The following is a 25,556-nucleotide window of genomic DNA, read 5'->3' on the forward strand; positions in this document are numbered from 1 at the left end:
ACACACACACATATGGTTGGTTTGTTTTGGGGTTTTTTGTTTCATTTTGTTTTGACAGAGACTCACTGTGTTGCCCAGGATGGAGTGCAGTGGCACAATCTCAACTCACTGCAACCTCCGCCTCCCAGGTTCAACTGATTCTCCTGCCTCAGCCTCCCAAGTAGCTGGGACTACAGGCATATATCACCAGGCCCAGCTAGTTTTTTTGGGGTTTTTTGTTGTTGTTGTTTTGTTTTGTTTTATATTTTTAGTGGAGACGGGGTTTCACCATGTTGGCCAGGCTGGTCTCAAACTGCTGACCTTAAGTGATCCAGCCTCCTTGGCCTCCCAAAGTGCTGGGATTACAGGGGTAAGCAATCACACCCAACCAATATATATTTTTTTATTGACATTTAATTCACATACCATAAAATTCACCCTTTCAAAGAGTATAGTTCAGTATATTCGCAAGGTTATGCACCATTACCGATATCTAATTCCAGAACATGTTCACCACCCCCCAAAGACCCCATGCCCATTAACGGTCATTCCCCTATTTCCCACTACCTCCAAGCCTGGCAATCTGGATTTTCCTATTCTGAACACTTTATATAAAAAGAACTACACAATTTGTGACCATTTATGACTGGCTTCTTTCACTTAGCATAATGTTTTCAAGGTCCATCCATGTTGTAATATGTGTTGGAATTTCCTTACTTTTCAAGGCTGAAAAATATTCCATTGTATGGATATACTACATTTTTACGGGTTGAATTATGTCTCCTTAAGATTCATATTTTGAAATCTTAACCCTCACTACCTCAGAATGTGATCTTATTTGGAAATGGGGCAGCTATTTCCAATAGTGAAGTAAATAGTTAATTTAGGATGAAGTTGTACTGGAGTGGAGTGGGCTCCCAATTCAACATAACTGGTGGAGCAGAGACGCACACACAGGGAGAATGCCATGTGAAGACTGGAGTTATGCTGCACAAGCCAAGGCACACCAGATTGCCAAAAAGAGTGCCAGAAGTTAGGCGAGAGGCCTGGAACAGATCCTTTCCTAGCACTTTAGAAGAAACATGGCCCTGCCAACACTTTGATCTTGGACTTCCAGGCTCTAGAACTGTGACACCATAAATTTCTATTGTTTAAGCCACTCAGTTTGTGGTACTTTGTTCTAACAGCCCTAGCAAGCTAATACACACATTTTCCACTCTCTCTTGATCTCATAGTAATCAAGTTTTTGTCCCTCTCATTCATTGTCACCATCCTATCAATTAAATGGTCAATCTCAATTATCCCAGCATTTCAGCAGCATCTGACACAACTGATGATTCTTCCGGAAACAAGTAATTCATTTCCTTCTTGTATCAACTATCATGGCTTTCCTCCTTCCTTACTGTTGGCTCTTGGTCACTTGGTTGAGTCTACCTCATCTCAGTCCTCAGCTCATTTCTTTTTTCTGTCTTACTTCATTCCTTAGGTAATCAAAACTAATTGCATGGCTCCTTAATAACTCTCCTAGTCCCTCTCCGTATCTCACCACACTTTGATTTTCTTCATAACATTTATCACTACTGATCACATTACACACTTACTCACATATTAGTTTGTCAGTCTTCCCCTCTCAAAATAACTCTTCCCTCCCTCTCCCCTAGAATAACCAACCATTCTGATTTGCCTCGGACAGTTTCAGTCTTAGCACTGAAAAGTCCTATGACCCAGAAAACCACTTAGTTCCCCATCGGCACCTAGAATAATCTCTGGCACTTAGTAGAAAATATTGAAATAAATAAATGAATTTTTTTCCTTCTTTCCATGTACTCCATCATACCTTTTACTTCTACTTTATTTTATTTTTAGACAAGGGATATATTTGTATCATTTTAATATATGATTTTTTAAAATATCATTGTACTAGTGGCTTTATTTTCTGATATAGTTCGTGTGTCTTATGAAGTCTTTTTTTAAAGAAGTGGGAAGAGGCACATTTTTACACCAGTGACTCAACTTTGATCTGTACCATAGTTAATTTTCTATATCAACTTGACTATGACATGGGGTGCCCAAATATTTGGTTAAACATTATTCTGGGTATTCCTGTGAGAAAGTTTCTGAATGATATTAACAGCTCAATCAGTAGACTGAGTGAAGCAGGTTGCCTTCTTCAATGGAGAGAAACTTCATCTAGTCTGTCAAAGGCCTGAATAGAACAAAAAGTCAGTGTAAGGGAGAATTGGTGCTCTCTCTGCCTGACTATCTTCCAAGTAGGAGATCAGTCTTCTCCTGCCTTTGATTCAGACTTGCACTGGAACTTTCACCATTGGCTCTCCCAGTTCTCAGGTCTTTAAACTTGGACTAGAATTTACACCACTAGTTTTTGTACTTCTCAGGCCTTCAGACTTGGACTGAGACTATACCCCTGGCTCTCCTGGGACTCTAGATTGCCAAATGGAGATCTTGGAACTTCTCAGTCTCCATAATCATGTAAGCCAATTCCTTACAACAATCTCTAGAAAGATATACAGACAGACATACAGACAATCTCCTAATGGTTCTTTTTCTGTGGAGAACCATGACTAATACCTTGAGTATTACAATCTCAAGTTTTATTATATTAAAAACTCAGAGCTGAAAGGAGTGGGGCCCAAGGAACTGTATTTTCAACAAGCCCCCAAGTGACTCTTAAGCATGTGAAAACTTGAGGCCCCCAGTGCTTCAAAGAAGTTACACTGACAGTGTTTTGTATTTCTAAGCAGCCCTGCTTTAAATGAATGGCAGAATAAAATTCCTTTTTGGTCTCCCCCACCTCCAAAAAATTTCCATTTACAAAATTATCTTATTGTAATTGTGCTTAAATTTTCTTCATGGTTTCCCAAAGATGTAGCTTATAAAAGAAAGTCCAAATATTCTTTATCATATGCTTAATTTCAGATTCAATTTCTTCACAGTCAAGATGAAATCGACAAATTTAACATCTTTGTTAGTTTTTCAAACAATAGCAACTTACATCTCTTTGGCATTAGCTTTAGCATGGGTGACTCTTTTTGTATCTTCCTTATCTATGCTGAACAGATATTGGAAAAAAGAAGTATGTGAGTAGCATTAATGCTAAAACAATCATAAGAACATTTTCCTGAAATAATGAAACCAACAGCATCTATGGTACATGTGATAAAAGATTAATTCTCCCCTCAAAAGTAATGTATGCTTAAGCATATTAAGACTAAGGGTGCCATTGATAAATTTAAAATAGGCTTTCCTGACACTTAGCATTTTAAAGGCATTATGTTAACAAAGAATTTTTAAGGCACTAAAATTGCTGCAAGCTTCAATGAAACTCAATCACTATTAAAAACAAAAAGGGGTAACAGAGGTTAAGCACATGGTCAGTTGGTTAAACACCCTGCTCAATTTCAGTCTAACATTAAGTTTTTTCTATATCCATCTTCGAGGAGAGGAGAGGAACTCAGATGAGGATTAAGGACACAAGAAAACTCAGGTCCAAGAGGCCAGAGCATTCAGAGAGAAAAAGTGGGGTTTAAAAATGTGCTTCTTGGGTCTTTCTCTTTCAGCTCAAGCAATCAGAATAAGATAGCTCAGAGGAGCCTCTAACATCAACAGAGCCCTGGAAAGCAAGACAAGAGTGTGTCATGAGGATACAGAAATACTCTTAGTAGGCTTGGGTATGTTTTAGGAGACTAATAAAAGGGTCTTGAAGATTTGGGTGGCATCCAGCTCCACTCCCCAAGGATAGAAGATCAGTTAGGGATTTGTGGCAGAAGGTCTGGAAGAAACAGACTATAGACTACAGGATGCAGGTACTGGGACCCTGGAGTCTCACTTCTAGCTTCTCTGGGACCCTGGAGTCTCACTGTCTAGCTTCAAATCCCAACTGGACCACTTACTAGCTGTGTGATTTTGAACAAGTCATTTCTCCTCTCTATACGCTTTGTTCATTCTATAATATGGAGAAAATTACAGTACCTACCCCACAGGGTAAAATGTGAGGGTAAAATAAGATAATGCATGTAAAATGTTTTGAACAATGCATGGCACATTGTAATTGTTCAACAGATTTTAGCTATTATCATAATCACTCCAGGTTCCCCTTTCTTCTGTATTCCGATTCTTAGCCAGGACTAAAGGGTTGAAATGTGTAAGAGAATATTCAAAAAGAGTGTATTTAAAGCATTATAGTTTCTTCTCCTGGTTATCACAAGAGATCCTGATCATAATTTGGGGGTTTTCAGTTATAACCTAAACTATGGGATGGCTGTAAGGGAGACATAGGTGAAAGTTTGTTACTGACTCCCTATGGTAGAAAGAATGCCATTTTGTCAAGGCTCCTAACCAAGTTGCACACAAGAATCACCAAAGAAGATTTCTAATTTAATCTGTTGGGTACAGCTCTGCATCAATTTTATTTTAAAAGCTCCCCAGGAGATTCTAATAAACAAATTCTAATGCCTTCCATTCAAAGTGTAGTTCTCATGCCAGCAGCACTGACATCACTGTGGAGCTTGTTAAAAATGCAAAATCTGTAGATTGCTTTTAGCAGTATGGTCATTTTCACAATATTAATTCTACTCATCTATGAGCATGGGATGTGCTTCCATTTAATTCCCATTAAAATACCACCATCATTCTTCACAAAACTAGAAAAAACAATCCTAAAATTCATACGCAACCAAAAAAAGAGCACGCATAGCCAAAGCAAGACTAAGCAAAAAACAAAAACAAAAACAAAAACAAATCTGGGGGCATCACATTACAAGTTCAAACTATACTGTAAGGCCACAGTCACCAAAACAGCATGGTACTGGTATAAAAATAGGCACATAGACCAATGGAACAGAATAGAGAACCCAGAAATAAACTCAAATACTTACAGCCAACTGATCTTAGACAAAGCCAACAAAAACATAAAGTGAGAAAAGGACACTCTATTCAACAAATGGTGCTGGGATAATTGGCAAGCCACTTGTAGGAGAATGAAACCGGATCCTCATCTCTCACCTTATACAAAAATCAAATCAAGATGGATCAAGGACTTAAATCTAAGACCTGAAACTATAAAAATTCTAGAAGATAACATCAGAAAAACCCTTCTAGACACTGGCTTAGGCAAAGACTTCATGACCAAGAACCCAAAAGCAAATGCAACAAAAACAAAGATAAATAGGTGGGGCTTAACTAAACTAAAGAGCTTCTGCACAGCAAAAGGAAGAGTCAGCAGAATAAACAGACAACCCAAACAGTGGGAGAAAATCTTCACAATCTATGCATCCGACAAAGGACTAATATCCAGAATCTAGAAGCAACTCAAACAAATCAACAAGAAAAAAACAAACAATCCCATCAAAAAGTGGGCTAAGGTCATGAATAGACAATTCTCAAAAGAAGATATTCAAATGGCCAACGAATACATGAAAAAAATGCTCAAACATCACTAATGATCAGGGAAATGTAAATCAAAACCACAATGCGATACCACCTTAGTCCTGCAAGAATGACCACAATAAAAAAATCAAAAAGTAATAGATGTTGGCATAGATGTGGTTAAAAGGGAACACTTCTACACTGCTGGTAGGAATGTAAACTAGTAAAACCACTATGGAAAACAGTGTGGAGATTCCTTAAAGAAATAAAAGCAGAATTACCATTTGATCCAGCAATCCTACTACTGGGTATCTACCCAGAGGAAAATAAGTCATTATATGAAAAAGATACTTGTACAAGCATGTTTATGGTAACACAATTCACAACTGAAAAAAATAAGAAACCAGCCCAAATGCCTATCAGTCAATGAGGGGATAAAGACATTGTGATATATATACACAACAGAATATTTCTCAGCCATAAAAATGAATGAATTAATGGCATTCACAGCAACCTGGATGGGACTGGAGACTATTATTCTAAGTGAAGTAACTCAGGAATGGAAAACCAAACATCATATGTTCTCACTCATAAGTGGGAGCTAAGCTATGAGGATGCAAAGGCATAAGAACGATACAATGGACTTTGGAGACTCAGAGGAAAGGGCGGGAGGGGGGTAAGGGATAAAATACTACATATTGGGTTCAGTGTGTACTGCTCGGGTGATGGGTGCACCACAATCTCACAAATCATCACTGAAGAACTCACTCATATAACTAAATACCACCTGTTCCCCAGAAACCTATGGAAATAAATTTTTTTAAAAAAAGCAAAATCTAAAGGCATAAGAATGATAGAATGGACTTTGGGGACTTTGGGGGAAGGGTGGAAGGGGGCAAGGGATAAAAGACTACAAACAGGGTGCAGTGTATACTGCTCGGGTGATGGGTGCACCAAAATCTCACAAATCACTATTAATGAACTTACAAATGTAACCAAATACCACCTGTACCCCAATAACTTACAGAAATTTTTTTTAAAAAAAAGCAAAATAGTAGGCCCTGGCACAGACCTATTAAATCTTAATCAGCATTTCAGGAAAATCCTAGGGTGATTCTTACACACCTTAAAGTTTGAGAAATACTGCTCAAATGATAAAGAACTATGTCATCTTCTTGGGGTGAGATGAAGCAAAAACTAAATGGCTATGCCATAATCCAAGCACTATGCATAATTTTTAAACAGCTTTATTGAGGTACAACTTATATGCCATAAAATCCATCCATTTTGAATATAATTCATGAAGTTTTAATAAGTTTATACAGTTATATAATCATCACAATCCAGTTTTGAACACTTCCATCACACCATCCAAAAAATTCCCTCTATATTCTATGCTCATATACAGTTAATCACAGCTCTCACCCACAGGCAACTACTGATCTGCTTCCTATCTCTATACTTTTACCTTTTCTAGAAACTTCATATAAATAGAATTGTGTCATAAGTAGTCTTTTGTCTCTAGCTTCTTTCACGAATGTAATGTTTTTGAGGTTTATCCATGTTAGTCTATGTATCAGGAGTTGTGGAAGTGGCACCACTCACCATTACCCGTAGTGATCCACTAGCAAAATGTGTGCTTCCTGTTCCCACAACATTACATTCTGCTGGCCTAGAGGTCTTAGTTCCAGAGGGAACACTGCCACCAGGAGACACAACAATGATTCCGTTAAACAGCAAGTTAAAATTGCCACCTGCTCATCTTGAGCTCCTCCTACCTTTAAGTCAACAGGCTAAGAAGGGAGTTACAGTGTTGGCTGGGGTGACTGACAGGACTATCAAGATGAAACCAGTCTACTACTCCATAAAGGAGATAGGAACACAGGAGATCCATACAGGATACAGGAATGCATGGAGTACAGGAGATCCATTAGGGCTTCTTTTAGTATTACCATGCCCTGTGATTAAGGTCGATGGGAAACTACAACAGCCCAATCCAGGCAGGACTACAAACGGTCCAGACTCCACAGGGATGAAGGTTTGAGTCACCCTACCAGGAAAAAAACTATGACCTGCTGAGGTGCTTGCTGAAGGCAAAGGAATACAGAATGGATAGCAGAAGGTAGTCATCAGTACCAGCTGCGACCACGTGACCAGCGACAGAAACAAGGACTGTAACTGTCATGAGTATTTCCTCCTTCTTTTGTTAAAAACATGTTTGTGAATGTATACATTTGTGCTAAGAAAATATCTTCATTTTATTTCCTTTTCCTTCATCATGTGACATAAGATTTATTGACTTCACACAAGCATTTAAGGATTGTTAACTTTATGTAATGGTATTTCGGTTGGGGATTGGTGCATTTCCAGTTGTACAAAGGATAGTTGCATTACCTTAGGCGTAATTATGACCTTATTATTGTCTTTATTTGAAGATTATGTATGATCTCAGGAGATGTGTATGGATTCAAGTTGGCAAGGGGTGGACTTGTGATGATTAATACTGTCAACTTGATTGAATTGATGGATACAAAGTATTGATCCTGGGTGTGTCTGTGAGGGTGTTGCCAAAGGAGATTAACATTTGAGTCAGTGGGCTGGGGAAGGCAGACCCACCCTTACTCTGGTGGGCACCATCTAATCAGCGGCCAGTGAGAAAAACGTGAAGAGGCAAGACGGGCCTAGCGTCCCAGCATACATCTTTCTCCCGTGCTGGATGCTACCTGCCCTCAAACATTGGACTCCAAGTTCTTCAGTTTTGAGACTCAGACTGGCTCTCCTTGCTCCTCAGCTTGCAGACAGCCTATTGTGGGACCTTGTGATTGTGTAAGTTAATACTGAATAAACTCTCACATATATATATATATATATACTATATATATATGTGTCCCCTAGAGGGACCCCTGACTAACACAACAGTTTATTCATTTTATTAATGAGTAGAATTCCACTGTATGGATATACTACATCTTGTGTATCTATTCACCAGTTGATAAATATTTGAACTGTTTCCAATTTGGGGCTTTGACAAATAATGCTGCTGTGATCATTCACACACAAGTATTGTATGGACATATATTTTCATTTCTCTTGAGTAAATATCTAGGAGTAGAACTGGTGAGTCACACAAATGTATGTTTAATTTTTCACCAATTTTTAAAATTGGGTCATTTGTCTTATTAAGTTGCAGGTGTTCTTTATATATTCTGAATAAACACCCTTATCAGATATTTGTTTCACAATTGTTTTCTTGCACTCTGTGCCTTATCTTTAATTTTCTTAATGGTGTTCTTAGCTCTGACATTTAGGTCTATGATGTTCTCAGAGTTCATCTTTGTTTATGGTGTGAAATAAAGGTAAAGGTTCATCTTTTGCATATGTATACCAATTTTGCCAGCACCATTTGTTGAAAAGACGATACACTATAGAGGAATTTTAAAGCTCCTGCCTGGAACACCTTGAAGAATCACACATACTCACAGGCTATGGGAAAACCAGGCAATAGGTAAGAATTAGTATGCAGAGGAAATGTGACTCAGGATTTGGAATGAAGCATCAGAAAATTAGGGAAGAATGAGATCAGCTTGCAAAGCACATTTTGATCTTTCAGTCAGTCCATGCTGTGATAGAGACAAAGAGAAAGATAACCCTCAGATTCAACATGATTCACATGGCAGAGGTAAAGAACGATCTTCTCCTTAAGCTGGCATTCTAAAAGCCAAGCTACACTTTTATAACTGCATGAAATGGATGTAGACACGTTTAGTGTTACACCAGGAAAAGCATTGGTGATAAGGAATGTCTGTTGTACTAGAGTCAAAAGGACCATTAAAAGCCTGCATAATATCAACACACATCAAGATCCCAGTAAAGCTTCAGTTTAGAAATCTTAAGCTGCTAAACCTAAGGCAAATGAAAACCAGAGACCCAGGGTGCAAAAGGGAAACGGAGGAGAATGTTGGTTCTCATAAGCTCTTGAGGGTTGCACCCAATCAGAAATCTTTTGAGGGTGGATTCCTGTGAGATCAAATGTAGGGACAAAAGAAAAGCCCCTGCAGGAGGTGGAAATAATAGGCTTAGAAAAATGCAGAGTTGGGGGACAACAGTAATAGCAACTGTGGCAGAAATGGCCATATATAACTAAGAAACTCTTGGCTAGAAGAAGGATAAAGAGAAGACAGGCAATACAGGGTCACCAATTTTGCTTGGAGAGTTACTGTTTATAAACGTGAGTTGGGACTGTGGATTACTCTACCTATGAACTTGGAGATTCAGTCTCTAGATGGCTCACACTCAGCCGAGGTTTGGGGTACTAGTTGCCACAGGGTTGAAGAGAGAATAGACAATAAAAATAGCTACATTTACTAAGGCCTTAACGTGTGCCCAGCTAAGTCCTCTCTATCCATCATCTGAGAGCCTCATAATAGTATTGAGAGGCATAATTATCCCCACTTAATAGATTGACTTCCTCTTCCAAATCGAACCACTAGCAGGTGGCAAAACTGGGTTTTAAACATTGGCCTTTTAGGCTTTAAAACCTATGCTTTGTATGTTATACCAATTAGGATATGATTCCTTTCATGGAACTAATCTCACTCAAATGCAAGAGCAAATCCAAGGCCTTCCTTTAACCTCCAGAGAAGTAGAGTGGCAGATATCAAGGCACAATGGGTCTACTTTCTAGGGAATTTTCTGAGAGACGTGTTACCACTTGATTACTGTTTTCATCTCCTGCAGATAGAATCGGTGTGGTACTGATGTTATGATAGTCTTGTATATCCTGAGAACTGCTCCAAAAGATGGAAGCATAGTAGAGTTAGGGGAATCTAATTCAGAGGTGTTGAAGAAGCTGCATTAGTGGTAGTAAATTATAAAACCATAGAAGTAGTAACTGGAATCCAAGGAAGCAGTTTTATCTAGAAAGGATTAAAATTAACAAAGAAAAAAAAGTAAGGACAGGGAAAGCTTTTCTATAAATTTCAAGATTCTAAATAAAGAGATGCAATGTAGTCTTATTTTAAGACTTGAAGTTTTCTTGGACTATAGGAAGACAGATCTATCTTTATCAGAATAAGATTGATCCAATGAAAGAATTTTGTAATCTATGCTGAAAGATATTTTGGGAATAATTGCTAGCACATCTGGGATGAAAAGGAATTTGGTGTACTAATTCTAAAAAGGTGGAATGAATCTTTGGACATTTTAATACTGCCAGCATTATAATCTGTGTAATTCTACATGCATGTACCAAACAATATAACAGTATTTCTTGACCTTAATTAGAAACTAAAAAATTTTCCTAGACTTCACCCCAGACTACTAATTCAGAGCCTGAAAATATATACTTCTAATCCTTCTCTTAATGGTTCTTATGGAATCGATCCAGAAAGTCTCATGACTAAATCTCGTAACAATGGCTAACTGCACCCATCGTTATACTAGTACTGTATAGATGGCCTGGAATATACACTGTGGTTATCTCTTTGCCCATTTCTACTGCCCCCACCATGGCCAAAGATATGTCATTATTTTCTGGGATATTTGGAATAACCTACACAGTGGACCTCCTTCTGCCATTCTTGATGCCACCAATCTATTTTCCACTCATCAAGTCAGAGTGATCTTTCAAGAAGCACAAATCATCAGATTATGTCAGTCTGCTATTCAAAATCCTCCAGTGGTACTCTTAAAATAAAATCCAAACTCCTTTTATAACCTATAAGGCCCTGCATGATCTGATTCTATCTCATCTAATTCATTTCACCCCACTATCCCCTCTCCTTGATCACTTTGTGATGATCTCTCCATTTATCCTGTTCACTACTCTAGCCCTAGAGTTTGGTACAGTGTCCCACATACAACAGAAGCTCCAAAAATTAAAATGAATGAATGATCTTTTTGATGCATGCCAATGGCTTGCTGGTTCAATACTGAAGAAATATATTTTTTGATGCAAAGAAAAACAGAACTATTGATTTTATTGGTTCCATGTGGCACACACAAGTAGTGGCTAAGAATTAGATAAATAGCTTCACAAAGCCAAGGAGAGAATTTTCAAAAAAATCAATAACAATACTTTGATTCTTCAATATGTCTGAAGTGAACTGAAAAACCAATGTGGGATTAGTGGCACATGCCTGTAGTCCCAGCTACTTGGGATGCTGAGGCAGTAGAATCACTTGAGCCCAGAGGTCAAGGCTGCAGTGAGCTTGGACCATACTGCCGCACTCCAGCCTGGGTGACAGAGTGAGACCCTGTCTCTTAAAAAAAACAAACAAACAGGCCAGGCCAGGGTGGCTCATGCCTGTAATCCCAGCACTTTGGAAGGCCAAGGCGGGAGGATCATTTGAGGTCAGGAGTTCGAAACCAACCTGGCCAACATGATGAAACCCTGTCTCTACTAAAAATACAAAAAATTAGCCGGGTGTGGTGGCAGGCGCCTGTAATCCCAGCTACTCGGGAGGCTGAGGCAGGAGAATCACTTGAGCCTGGGAAGTGGAGGTTGCAGTGAGCAGAGATCACACCATTGCCCTCCAGCCTGGGTGACAGAGCAAGACTCTGTCTAAAAACAACAACAACAGCAACAAAACCACAAAACAAAAACAAACAAACAAAAACAAAAAGCAAACAAACAAATACCAATGACAATGTGGAAGAATTACCAGGGGTGAACAACCAATCTCACTTGAGACCTCAAGACCAATTCAAGACCTTCTTTCCACCCTCAATGAAAAAGAGCAAAACAGAGACCCACAGCATAGCAAGGTTAATTTCTGGGTCATTTTCCAGGAGAAATACCAATCGTTGATTAATTTTTTCATCTCTTGCAGGCCAAGTGGTCAGTGGGCCCATAGGGTACCCTCATCTTCTGAATGCAAAAGAAAGCCAGCATAAAGTAATCTCCTTAGACTAGGCTCTGCCCTGACTAAGTTTATACAAGAAGGGGAAATTATTTCCATCTGTTCCAGTGAGATTTACCAGTCTAAAACAGTCATATAGATTCGGGGTAGGAGTCTGTGGGATAGTTTGGTTGTCTGACTATCCTCTCTGCCACGTAATGGGTGGTAAGAAAAGAGCAACGGTGGGCATTGGGATAGGTTACTGGTTTAGGGAAGCATAAGAGAATATACTCCAATCCTGAACAGCTACCCTAGTCCACTGAGTCAACATTATCTTTGAAATAATAAAGTCACATTTATAGTGTGTCTAATGAAGGGTTTATTTCACTTAGGTATACTCAGACTCCTAAATCCCTTTAATTCAACAAATATACAAGTACCTACTATATGCACAACACTTCATGTTAAGTGCTGATGCTGTATGAAGATGAGGTACAGTCTCTGCCTCCAAGAGCAGAGGTAATAGGTTGGGATGTGAACACTCCTAGCTCCCACAACTACCAGTGAGATCTCTGGGAATATTGTAATCTGTAGATTGCATCCCAGTTCAGTTCAGTTCAGTTTCCCAAGGACTTCTGACTAGATCCAAAAGCAAGTTTGAGAGAGAACAAGATTATGGGAGACCAAACGCCAGCAGAATGGTTGTGACTTTATACTGAAGGAGTCTATTTTATTAGCAATAGAGAGACATATGAGCTTAATGGACTTTAATATCCCCTTGAGTTCCAACAGATTGCAGGTCCATGACTGATGGAGTCATTCATTACGGGCTTTCAGGGCAGGGTAATAAAGAGAAAGTTGCACTTCAAAGTCCAGCAGGTATACACAAGACCAACTAAAGGGATATTTCAGCCTCAAGGAGGCTGGCCAGGAGGCTATGGATGCAACAAGCCCCATGTACCCAGAAGATGATAGCATATCACACCCCAGGGCACCTTAGTTAGGCCTAGTCACATGCCAAAGTCAGTAAACATCCATATCTGATGCTCTACAGAGTATATAAAGTACTGTGATGACAGAAATACCAAATGAAAAAAATTTATTTAAATTCACAAAAAATACAAATTATACTTATTAGAAGCCTTAAAAATGGAATGCAAGAAAATTTTTCTATTTGTTTACTCAACTCTTCAAAATCCATGTGAAAATTATCTTTTATCTTTACCTTCCTTTGCTTTTACGTATTTACATCTTTTACAGGGTACAGTATGTATACCTACTATTAATGCACCAGGAAGCCTTCTTATTTGAAACAGTAATACACAAACAGAGAACACATTGGCACTTGTCACATAACAGCTAAATATGGTGACAGAATACTTGGTATGGATTCACTTTATAAATCATTTCAATAAGACTCATCACTGTGCTCTTCATTTAATGAAAACTTCATATCTAGCAAATTTTTAAAAGAAATCTAAAAGCAGATTATTTAAAGTACTTTTCTTTTAAACCACAGTCAAGACAACAATATTTACTGAGTTCATGTTATGTGCTAAGTACCTTGCTATATACAATGATTAAGAAAGACAGGCTACCCTCTTGGAGCTTACAATCCAGTAAGAAGGGCACATGTTAAACATCCATTTCAAGTGTGATGACTATATTAAAATGGTCATTTGCATTAGTCAATGAATTGTGACTTTTTTATTTTTATTTACTTATTTTGGGGGAACAAGGTCTCATTCTGTCACCCAGGCTGAAGTGCAGTGGTGCAATCACAGCTCACTGCAGCCTTCACTTCCCAGGCTCCGGTAATCCTCCCACCTCAGCCTTTCCAGTAGCTTGGACCACAGGCATGCACCAGCATGCCAGGCTAATATTCTTTTTTTTGTATTTTGTGTAGAGACAGGGTTTCGCCACGTTGCCCAGGCTGGTTCTGAACTCCTAAGCTCAAGCAATCCAGCTGCCTCAGCCTCCCAAAGTTTTCAGATTACAGGTGTGAGCCACTGCACCCAGCTGAACTGTTACTTTTTATATCTGCCATAATTCCATGCGTGGTTAATGTGGAAAGCAGCCAAATACATGAATAAAAATTACAGTAAATTAGTACAAAATATTTTTCTCAAATATTTTAAGCTGTAATTATATGACTGATATCATTTCAGTAGAGAGCTATAACAAATATTACTTTTTAAATAAATAAATATTGCTTTTAGAAATCATGAGAAAACAAAATTTAAGAACTTATATGTACTAATATAACTTTGACATTGTTTTTTTTAGAGACAGTGTCACACACTGTCACCCAGGCTACAGTACAGTAGCGCAATCATACCTCACTGTAGGAGGCAGAGCAAGATGGCTGAGTAGAACCTGCCTCCAATTATCCTCCCTGCGGGAACACCAAACTGAACAACTATCCACATAAAAAAGCACCTTTTTAAGAATCAAAACTCAGGTGAGCGATCACAGTAACTGGTTTTAACTTCATATCATTGAAAGAGGCACTAAAGACAGCTGAAAAGGCATTCTTGAATTGCCAACACCACCCCTCCGCCATCCGCTGGCAACAGCCACAAGGCACAGGGAGAGAATCTGTGTGCTTTGGGAAGGGACAGTGCCATGACTCTGTGACCTTGCATCGGAACTCCATGCTTCCCTGTCATAGCAGAAAGCAACACCAGGCAGAACTATGCTGGTGCCTATGGAGCAAGCATTTATACCAGCCCTAGCCAGAGGGGAATTCTCATCCCAGCAGTCAAAACCTGAGTTTTGGCAAGCCTCCCACTGTAGGCTGAAGTGCTCTGGGGTTCTAAATAAACTTGAAAGGCAGTCTATGCCACGAAGACTGCTATTCCTAAGCAAGTCCTGTGCTGGGCTCACAGCCAGTGAACCTGAAGGGCACATGACTCAGGCAGACACCACCTGGCGGGAGGCGGGGGCACCAAGGGAGTGCTTGTACCACCCCTTCCTCACCCCTAGGCAGCACAGCTTGCAGCTCCAGGAGAGACTCCTTCCTTCTGCTTGAAGAGAGGGAAGAGTAAAGAGGACTTCGTCTTGCAATTTGAGTACCAGCTCAGCCCCAGTGAGGTAGAGCAGCAGGCAGAGTCCTGAGGCCCGTATTCCAGGACCTAGATCCTGGATGACATTTCTAGATACACCCTCAGCAAGAAAAGAACCTGCCATCTTGAAGGGAAAGACCTCGGCCTGGAAGGATTCATCATCTGCTGACTAAAAAGAGCCCTTGGGGCCTGAATAATCAGAAGCAGTACCCAGGCACTACTTGCCATGGGCCTTGAGTGAGACTTAAGTGCTGGCTTCACATGTGTCTCAGAGCATTCCTAGCTGTTGTGGCTATAGGGAAAAAAACTCCTTCTACTTGAGAAAAGAAGACATTAAAGAGGACTTTATCTTGCAGCTTAGGTACCAGCTAGGCCACAGTTGGGTAGAGCAACAAGTGGTCTATTGGCATCCCTGATTCCAGGCATTAGCTCTTGGATGGCATTTCTATAACTACCCTGAGCCAGAGAAAAGCCAACTGCCCTGAAGGTGAGTCCTAGGCCTGGCAGCACTCATGACAAGCTGACTGAAGAGCCCTTGGTCCTTGAATGAACATCAGTGGTAGCCAGGCAGTACTCCCTTTGGGCCTGTGGTAGTGGTGGCCATGAGAAGAGACTCCTTTCCTTATGGAAAGGGGTAGGAAGAGTGGGAAAAACTATCTTGTGGCTTGGGTACCAGCTCAACCACAGTAGAACAGAACATCAAGTAGATTCCTAAGGTTTCTGATTCCAGTCCCTAGACACCAGATGTCATGTCTGGACGTGCCCAGGACCATGGGGAACTTGCCACCCTGAAGGGAAGGATACAAGCCTGGATGGCTTGACCACCCACTGATTGTGGAGTACTAGGGCCTTGACTGAACACAGGCAGTAGCCAGACAGTGATTATACTGCAGCCACTGGGCAAGACCCAGTGCTATTCTGGTTCAGGTCTGACCCAGCACAGTCCCAATGGTGGTGGTCACAGGGTGCTTGTGTCACCCCTCCCCCAGCTCCAGGTAGCTCAGTGCAGAGAGAGAGAGAAAGACAGAGAGAGAGAGAGAGAGAGAGATTGATTCCATTTGTTTGGGAGAAAGTTAAGAGTCTCTGCCTGATAATTCACAGAATTCTTCCAGATCTTATCCAAGACCACCAAGACGGTACACCTCTATGCAAGAACCACGGCATTACTGGAAAGCCTTCCCAAGAAGGATGGGTATGAACAAGCCCAAACTGCAAAGACTATAACAAATACCTCTTTAATGCCTAGACACCAATGAACATTCACAAGCATCCAAAAGTCCATCCTGGAAAACATGACATTACCAAACAAATTAAATAAGGCACCAGTGATCAATCCTTGAGAGACAGAGATACGTGACCTTTCAAAGAGAATTCAAAATAGCTGTTCTGAGGAAACTCAATGAAATTCAAGATAACACAGAGAAGGAATTCAGAATTTTATCAGGTAAGTTTAACAAAGAGACTAAAATAAATTTTTTTAAATCGAGCAGAAATTCTGGAGCTGAAAAATGCAATTGGCATACTGAAGAATGCATCTGAGTCTCTTAACAGAATTGATCAAGCAGAGAATCAGTGAGCTTAAAGACAGGCTATTTGAAAATACATAGGGGAGACAAAGGAACAAAGAATAAAAAAGAATAAAGAATGCCTACAAGATCTAGAAAATAGCCTCAAAAGGGCAAATCTAAGAGTTATTGCCTTTAAAAGGAAGTAGAGAGAGTGAGAAGTCGAAAGTTTATTCAAAGGGATAACAGAATTTCTCAAACCTAGAGAAAGATAACAATATTCAAGCACAAAAAGACTATAGAACACCAAGCAGATTTAACCCAAAGAAGACTACCTTAATGAACAAGGCATTTAATAATCAAATTCACAATGGTCAAAGATAAAGAAAGGCTCCTAAAAGCCGCAAGAGAAAAAAAAACAAAAAACAAATAACATACAATGGAGCTCCAATACGTCCGTAGCAGACTTTTCAGTGGAAACCTTATGGGCCAGGAGAGAGTGGCATGACATATTTAAAGTACTGAAGGAAAAAACTTTTATCCTAGAATAGTATATCTAACCAAAAATATCCTTTGAACATGAAGGAGGAATAAAGACTTTCCCAGACCAACAAAAGCTGAGGGATTTCATCAACACTAGATCTGTCCCACAAGAAATGCTAAAGGGAGTTTATAAATCTGAAGGAGAAGGATGTTAATGAGCAAGAATACATCATCTGAAGGTACAAAACTCACTTGTAATGGTAAGTACGTACAAAAACACAGAATATTATAATACTGTAATTGTGGTGTGTAAACTACTAGTATCTTGAGTAGAAAGACTAAAAGATGAACTGATCAAAAATAATAACTACAACAACTTTTCAAGATATAAATAGTACAATAAGAGAGAAATAGCTCATTGTAACCTGGAAATCCTAGACTCCAGCAATCCTCCTGCCTCAGCCTCCCAAGCAGCTAGGACTAAAGGCAGGTGCCACCATGCCTGGCTAGTTTGTTGCTGTCGTTGTTGTTGTTGTAGGGATGAGTTTTTGATATGTTGCCCAGGTTGGTGTCAAAGTCCTAATCTCAAGCAACCCTCCCACCTCAGCCTCCAAAAGTGCCTGGATTATAGGTGTAAGCCACTGTGCCTGGCCTATAACTCTGACTTTAAATTAGTCCTATGTAATTATTTCATCAAGCAAACTAGAAGTACAAAGCAGTGAAATATTTTAGCTTTTAATTATGAAAAATTTCAAAAACAAAAAATGAAAGTTGACAAAAATAGTAAAATAAACCTCCATTTAACAATCTTTTAGCTTCAACAATTACGAATTCATGGCTCACCTTGTTTCACGGTCAGCTTCATCTACTTCCAAAACATATTTAAGTATTTCAATATCTCTATAAAAGATAAGTCTCTTTAAAAATCATAACCATAATACCATTATTATATCTAAAAAAATTCAGCAAAAATGTTCACGTGAAACTTATGAAAAAGGAACTAAGAATAGTTTTATGTAGCTAATAATACACTGAATGATTTTTAGATCTCATTAAAATTTTACCACAACTTTATAAAAACTGACCCGTTGTCAACAAGGGCATTGGAATTCATAGCTAATCATTTTCTAACTATTTAAAACTCTATCAGTATCCAATGAGAATCTGATAATTCGATTGTTTATTTGAACTTCCCCGATTTTTGTTCATTCTATCTTGCTTAGTGTTAGGCTGGATTTGGAAAAGTCAGATTGGCTGATAAAAAGAGATTGATAAGTTATGTGTTGTAGTATCGTGAAAGAGAAAGACATTGGTCACAACTAATGACACAGAGATCTGTCCCTATTAAAAAGACCTATGATAAGTTAAATATGACCTAACCACTTTCCTTCAATTTGCTGACCAAATTTCTTAGACTAATATTGCTTTTATTTATTGCAATTTAATAGAGAGAATCCAAATGAAACAGAATAATTATTCTCTGACTGTTCCATCTTTAATTAATGAAAAATGTAATTCAAAAAGTAATCTACTAATGTAACAGCCATAGGTGTGTATAGCAGTAATGTTTAGAAAGTACTTTCTGTCACACACATACACATTTGTACAGTAGCTCACTGAGATCAACAGGCAGGTGCAATTTCTGTTTTACAAATGAAGAAAGAGAGAAGTTAAAGTAATCTTCCCAAGATTATACGTGAGCCTAGTAGGTATTTAATTAAAAAACAATTAATCATTTGGTGAAGTGTTTTAACTCTCTGAAAGTAAAGAAACCTTCTTCCATTTTGTCAAACTGTATTTCATTTCTAAATAAGATATTTAAATTAACAGATACAGTTAAAGACTAAAAAAGAAACGTACAAGAGTATTACTGAAGGCTAATTAAATCCACCATACAGATCACTTACCAAAAGTTGATTGTGTGGCTATATCATGTGTTATATACGAAAATAGAAAAACCAGAAATAGTATATACAATTTGAATTCTGAATCCTCTAATCATAAAGGATGAGATGAACTTAAGTCTCAGAAGGGTAACATACAAAGAACAGTGGAAGAGCTCTGAGCAGCAGTAGAGCTAGTTAGTATTTCAAAAGGCATGCTAAAATTCACAAAACCAGGGAAAAGCCAGTTATGATAAAGGCAATGTATTTAGACTTTCGAACTGTCTATGGTTCTTTTCTTACCTATGTAACTTTGCTTTCTGTGTTTTTATTCTTCAACCTCTTCCTGAATACCTTTTCCTCTCCATGCCATTTGTTGTCCTCACACCTTTTCTCCATTTCCATCTGTCACTTTACCTCCATTTACTAGTTCTCTTTTCCTCATATTTCTTCTGAATCCTTTTGCCCATTCTCATATCCTTTCTTAACTGGCTGGTCATAATATGGAAGCATTTTAAGTATAATTCTTACATTAATTTAAAATCAGTCATATTAAACTTTTATTTATCTCAAAAGGAAATTTAAGTTTATATAACCCTATGAAATTACTGGAATGTGTGTCTAGGTTGCAATCCAGCTCCACTTCTTACTAGCTATGTGACCTTAAGGAAGTTATTATCTGAAAAGTGTGAAAATGAGATACCAACCTAAGGGGGTTCTTGTGACAATTCCTTCAGAAGACCTGCATGCCATGCATATACTATACAATGCCCTTAACAAGGGCTACCCACTATTCAATGTACAGACACTTCCTTTTTCTATCTACATGGAGCTGACATTTTGAACACTACTGGGCACTAACTTATTTATATCATTGTACTTGATAGAATAGAAATCATTTAATGAAAATCTTCATTATGACATATTGCACCTAACCTCTCCAAACCATTAGAAATAGAAATGACAACAATACATAAACTGTCCTATTCTATACTTATTCACGAGGCTGAAGTTATATATCAGGGGGAAAAAGTGCAAGTTAAACAAAACTTTCAGTTAGTAAAATATCAGTAACAAGTTTAACTGTATATAACAGGTTTACCTGTACTTTGCAATATATTTAAAATTATAGGTAATTTTTGAAAGTATCCAAATAACTGTTTGATACTTGAATATGGCAGCATATTCTACTGCTGTTAAAGTCTCTGGAAAGCACAACAATGTGTATATACTCAAAATTAGGCTTTGTAATGGTCTTAAAGACACAAAATCTTGAGTAATAAGCAAAATAGTGAAGTTTCTTATTTGTAAAGGAAATATATCAGGAAGGTTTCCACTAAGGTATTTAACTCATATAGATATGAATAGACTTAATTTAAATGTATAATATTCCACAACAACAAAGAACATACCCATCCCTGGAAGTCTGATGTATAATATGCAAAAAGAAAATGCACAGAAGCAACAGCACGACCTTCAAAAAGTCACCTGTGTTTGTGAAAATATTTCAGACTAGACTTTAATATTTTAACAGGAGAAAATGCTTCCCAAGATGAATAAAATCTAACCAAGGTATAAAGCCCTAATAATCTGTATTTTAATCATAAATGAAAGACAATAATTACTTGTTAAAAAAAACAAACACCCTGATGTATGAATATAGAACATTTCTTACATATTCATGTTAACATTCTTTAAACAAGAAAACCTATCATCAAAAAACAAAATCTAAAATTAGGTTATACATTTTTCATCATGTCAGACAAATAAATTCACAGCTCACTAAATGTTCTTTCTTACACTTCAAACAGCTTATAAAATCCCACCTCCTTTAAATAAGGTTCTCCAATAATGGGAAATAAGATGGAGAATCCACCATCCATCGTAACTCAGTCCCCTTGGCATAAACACTTAAACTCTACAAAGAAAGCCATGCTAGTAACAGGAAAGCACAGAAGACATTTTTCTTTGTCACTTTTGGCAGAGAGGAAAAAAAGAAGTCTTTTATACAAATCTGTTTAACTTTTTTAAATTAGAAGGTCAGAAAGGGCAGAGCTCACATTGCACAACACCAAGACATATATTCATCTCTACAACTGGAGGGGGTCAAAGGAAGTTTTGGGGTATTTTCATGATAACTCTTCTACCCAAGTCCAAGTTAACATATATACGTAGCACAGGGCCTGACAGACAGTAAGTACTCAATAAATATTTATTGAATACATGAATGAGTTAAATCAATCCAGTGCTTTGATTTGGACCTCAGTGCCTCACAATGGTCCTGTTAATATTTTAACAGGAGAAAATGCTTCCCAAGATGAATAAAATCTAACCAAGGTATAAAGCCCTAATAATCTGTATTTTAATCATAAATGAAAGACAATAATTACTTGTTAAAAAAAACAAACACCCTGATGTATGAATATAGAACATTCTGTCTATATTCATATGTCTGTCTCTCCCACACATAGTTTCTTCAGTTTCTGGTCCTTTCCCTCTAACTACAGGAATTAAAATCAAGTACAAGAGGTTGGACGAGGAAGAGGTACCCTAAGTACCTCTTATGGTAGAGGTACCTCGAGTCCTTCTTTACTCTCCCAGCACAAATCTCTCCCTCCTCCTCATAATTTCAAAAGATACACATTAGAAACTGTCAAGCACTAGAGGCAGGGCATGGTGACTCACACCTGTTATCCCAACACTTTGGGAGGCCAAGGTGGGAGTGAAAACTTGAGCCTTAGAGTTCAACACCAGCCTGGGCAAAATAGTGAAACCCTGTCTCAAAAATAAATAAGTAAATAAGCAGGCAAGCAAGCAAGCCGGGCATGGTTATGCACACCTGCAGTTCCAGGTGCTTGGGAGTCTGAGGTGGAAGGATCACTTGAGCCCAGGAGGTTGAGGTTGCAGTAAGCCATGATCATGCCACTGCACTCCACCTTAGCTGACCCTGTCTCAAAAAAATAAAAGAAGGGCAGACAACAGTTTCTGCAACTTCAGATGGTTAAGACTTGCATCCAGAGTCAAAAGGACTGGATTTGAATCAATGATTTCACAACCCAACAGTCACATACTTAACCTCTGCTAACTCTAATAATCTCATAAACAGAATTGCCATAGGGCATCTCCCATTGAGTTGTAAGGATTAACAGGGATAATGCAAGTAAAGAATTCGCATAATATAAACTTGGTAAAATTGCTTTAAATCAGTTGATTTGGCAAAAGGTAGAAAAGATTATATGTTAATCTGGAGGAAATACCTAAATTTTCAGAATTTCATTTAAGAAACAAAAGCATCAAGAAAAGCATATCTTTGGATTAGTTTTGTTGAGGAGACTCAGTCTCTTGAAATATTAGGTAATTTGTACTTACCTAATATTGTGGAATTCACTATATTCAGAGTATACACGAGTGAAGTGAGGGCCTGACTGGGAGTAAATATTAAATATAATTCAATTCACAAATGTTCACCACCAACTATATAATAATGCACACTTTCAAAAAAATAAAGGCCCCGTCTAGTATATCTGTGTTTGCAATAGTGGTGATGGTGGGATAATGTGCACAAGTATCCATAATAACATGAGATAAATGCTAAAACAATTATGCAAAAATTGCCCTGGCTTCGAAGAAGAGAAAGTATTTGGATTCCCATTTGGTTCTACATAAAATGAAGATAGATGGTACAAAAGGAGAGCCTTTCCAAAGACAATTCCAGAGATGGAAATGAGGTAGGGACCATTGTAAAGAAAAAAAAAAATAGGGACAAGGGCCCAGAGATGTGAATGTACAAAGTATATGAGAGAATAAAAAAGTGCAGGTATCAAATTCTGGCTTTCCCCTAGACAACACTATAACAGTTGGTCACATTATTTAATCTTCTGTATCTCAGTTTTATTATCTGTAAAATGGAAATTAGATTATTAGGCTAAGGCTTTCTCGTAAATAAGGTCATTCTCCAAAAAATGTAAGGTATTATTGTTAAGACATAACTTTTTTCAGATTCCTTTTAACCTCAGGTTTTAATATTCTAAATATAAATATGTCTTTAAAATTAAGAAATCTAAACTTATGATATTTAAAGTTTACTTTTAAAAGTTTTGATGATATTTTGATTTTTACTCATAACATTTAAATTCTGCTGCCTTTTAAACTTATTTCAGAGTACCCATGGCTTTTAGTGATTTACATCATTCATCTACATGATACTTGTGAGTGACATGATTCATAACAGCCAAATACCAGGGATTAACATTCAAGTCAACGCTTCCAGTTCCAGGGCAAGATGGTATATTCTATTCCTCCTGCTAAGAACAGCTAAAAACTCTGGACATTATTTGTAAAACAAACACATGAAGACTCTGACTCTTTGGCTAGAAAGAGCAGGATTTCCTTGGGGCTTTTTATCTGCATGCATTGGTGTTTCCAGGTTATCTGCTAATGTAGCACCTAGTCTGCAATATAGGAAGCAAAAAGAAAATTCAGAGAATTCATTGCTCTTTTGCTCCTCTGGTTCCTAGGAAAATCTCAACTTAAATAAGAAAAGACAATCAAGAGGTAACACAGATTTTAGAATTATTTGACAAAAATTGTAAATCAACATAAAAATGCTTTAACAATTACAGGCATACTTGAAGCAAACGAACGAACAGCCTCGGTAAATAAGTAGATGATATAAACAAGAACCACATGGAAATTTTCGAACTAAAAAATACAATACATAACCAAAATGAAAAAGTCATTGGATGATCTCACCAGCAGAATGAAGGCAAGAGAGAGGAGTCAGTGAACCTGAAGATAGAATAAAAAGTACCCAATCTGAAAAACAGAGAAAATGAACTGAAATAAAAGAACATAACCTTAGACACCTATGTGACTATGACAGAAAATTTAATGTTCATGTTATCAGAATTCCAGAAAGACAGGAGAAAGAATATAGGACTAAAATGGTATTTAAAGAAAAAATGGCAGAAATGTCCCCAAATTTGGTAAAAGACATAAAACTACAAATTCAAGATGAGTGAACGTTAAACATGAAAAACCCAAAGAAATACATGTCAGGAAATAACATAACCAAATTCCTAAAAACTAAAGGCGAAAATAATCCTGAAAGCAGTAAGATCTCTCTACAACTCAAATTTAAAACACAATTTGAATGACATCAGATTTCTCATCAGAAACCATGGAAGCCAGATGGAAGTAGGGCAATATTTTTCAAGTGCTAAAAGAAAAGAACTGTCAAGCCAGAGTTCTATATCCAGAAAAAAAATATCCTTCAGGAATGAATAGGAAATAGATAAGAAAAACTTACAGAATTTTTTCCCAGCAGACCTACCCTAAAAGCATAAGAGAAAGCTCATGAAATGAAATCCAAATGATTAAAGAAGGAATCTTGAGACATCAGGAAGAAAGAGCAACAGGAGAAGTAAAAATATGGATTAATACAATAGACTTTCCCTCTTCTCTTCAGTTTTCTAAATTATGTTTGACATCAAGACAGTCAAGTCAGTCCAGGATGAGAAAAGTTCAAAGCCAGATTCAAACCAGAGTTAATGCTCCTTTTCCCATTTTTTCCCCTTTCCACCAGAAAATGGGTACACTAATCATTCCTTGGCCTAGAGACCTGTCTAACCCTCTGACCCTGCAACTACCATGACTAGACATGCCTTGCCCTGTTACAGCTTTAAGAAAGGGAGATTTCAGTCTTTGCTCTTGCTAGGGAGTGTATGAGACAAGCCAGGAATATATCTGACTGATATAAGAGCTCCGCACATTATTTTTAAACATGAGAGGAACAAAATATTAAAAGTGAAGGCTCGTTCTATTTTACTATCTGGTCAAACAAATATACTGCCTCATTCTGTACCAACATATTAATTTATAGAAACATATCTAATCAGTATTATAAACAGCATCACGCACATTGATGATAAATTAAGACAATTCTACATTTAACTTATTCAAATAGTGAAGCTTGTTGCTCTGCAGCCTTTGAAAGGCCATACACTTGTATACAAGTACAGCCTACACTGTAACAAAAAGAAAAAGGAGTTTTGCACCCCGGCCTTCAGGAATGTTATCTTCTGGGTCTGGCCTCAGTTCATATTCCACTGCCCCAAACAAGATGCTCTAAGAAGCAGTACAGAGCTGAGAACTACAAAACATAAGCAACATATATTTTCTGGAACATGCTAGTAGAGGTTACCTGACCACAATTAGCTATATTTTTGTACTAACAAAATATGCACACTAGGGAAGTCCTGCTGGGGGCTACCACATTAGGACAGAGAAAGAACTCCTCTTCCCTTTATCCAAAAGTAAACAGCAACGAATGAAGAGATTGTAAAAATAGTTAGAAGGGGCTGACAGCTCTCCTACATCCAGGCAACACATTTTTGGCATGCAAGAAAAAAGTGACCT

At 37.9% G+C, this 25,556-nt stretch overlaps 1 protein-coding gene across 11 annotated transcripts in view; it reads right to left on the reverse strand.

The window, feature by feature from the left end:
• The window catches only part of FBXL17 (F-box and leucine rich repeat protein 17), a 526,088-nt gene that overhangs the window by 368,194 nt on the left and 132,338 nt on the right, over positions 1 to 25,556 (reverse strand). The window lies entirely within an intron of this gene.

The sequence above is a fragment of the Pongo abelii genome, chromosome 4 (assembly GCF_028885655.2).
Source record: "Pongo abelii isolate AG06213 chromosome 4, NHGRI_mPonAbe1-v2.0_pri, whole genome shotgun sequence".
In the NCBI taxonomy this organism is placed as follows: domain Eukaryota; kingdom Metazoa; phylum Chordata; class Mammalia; order Primates; family Hominidae; genus Pongo; species Pongo abelii.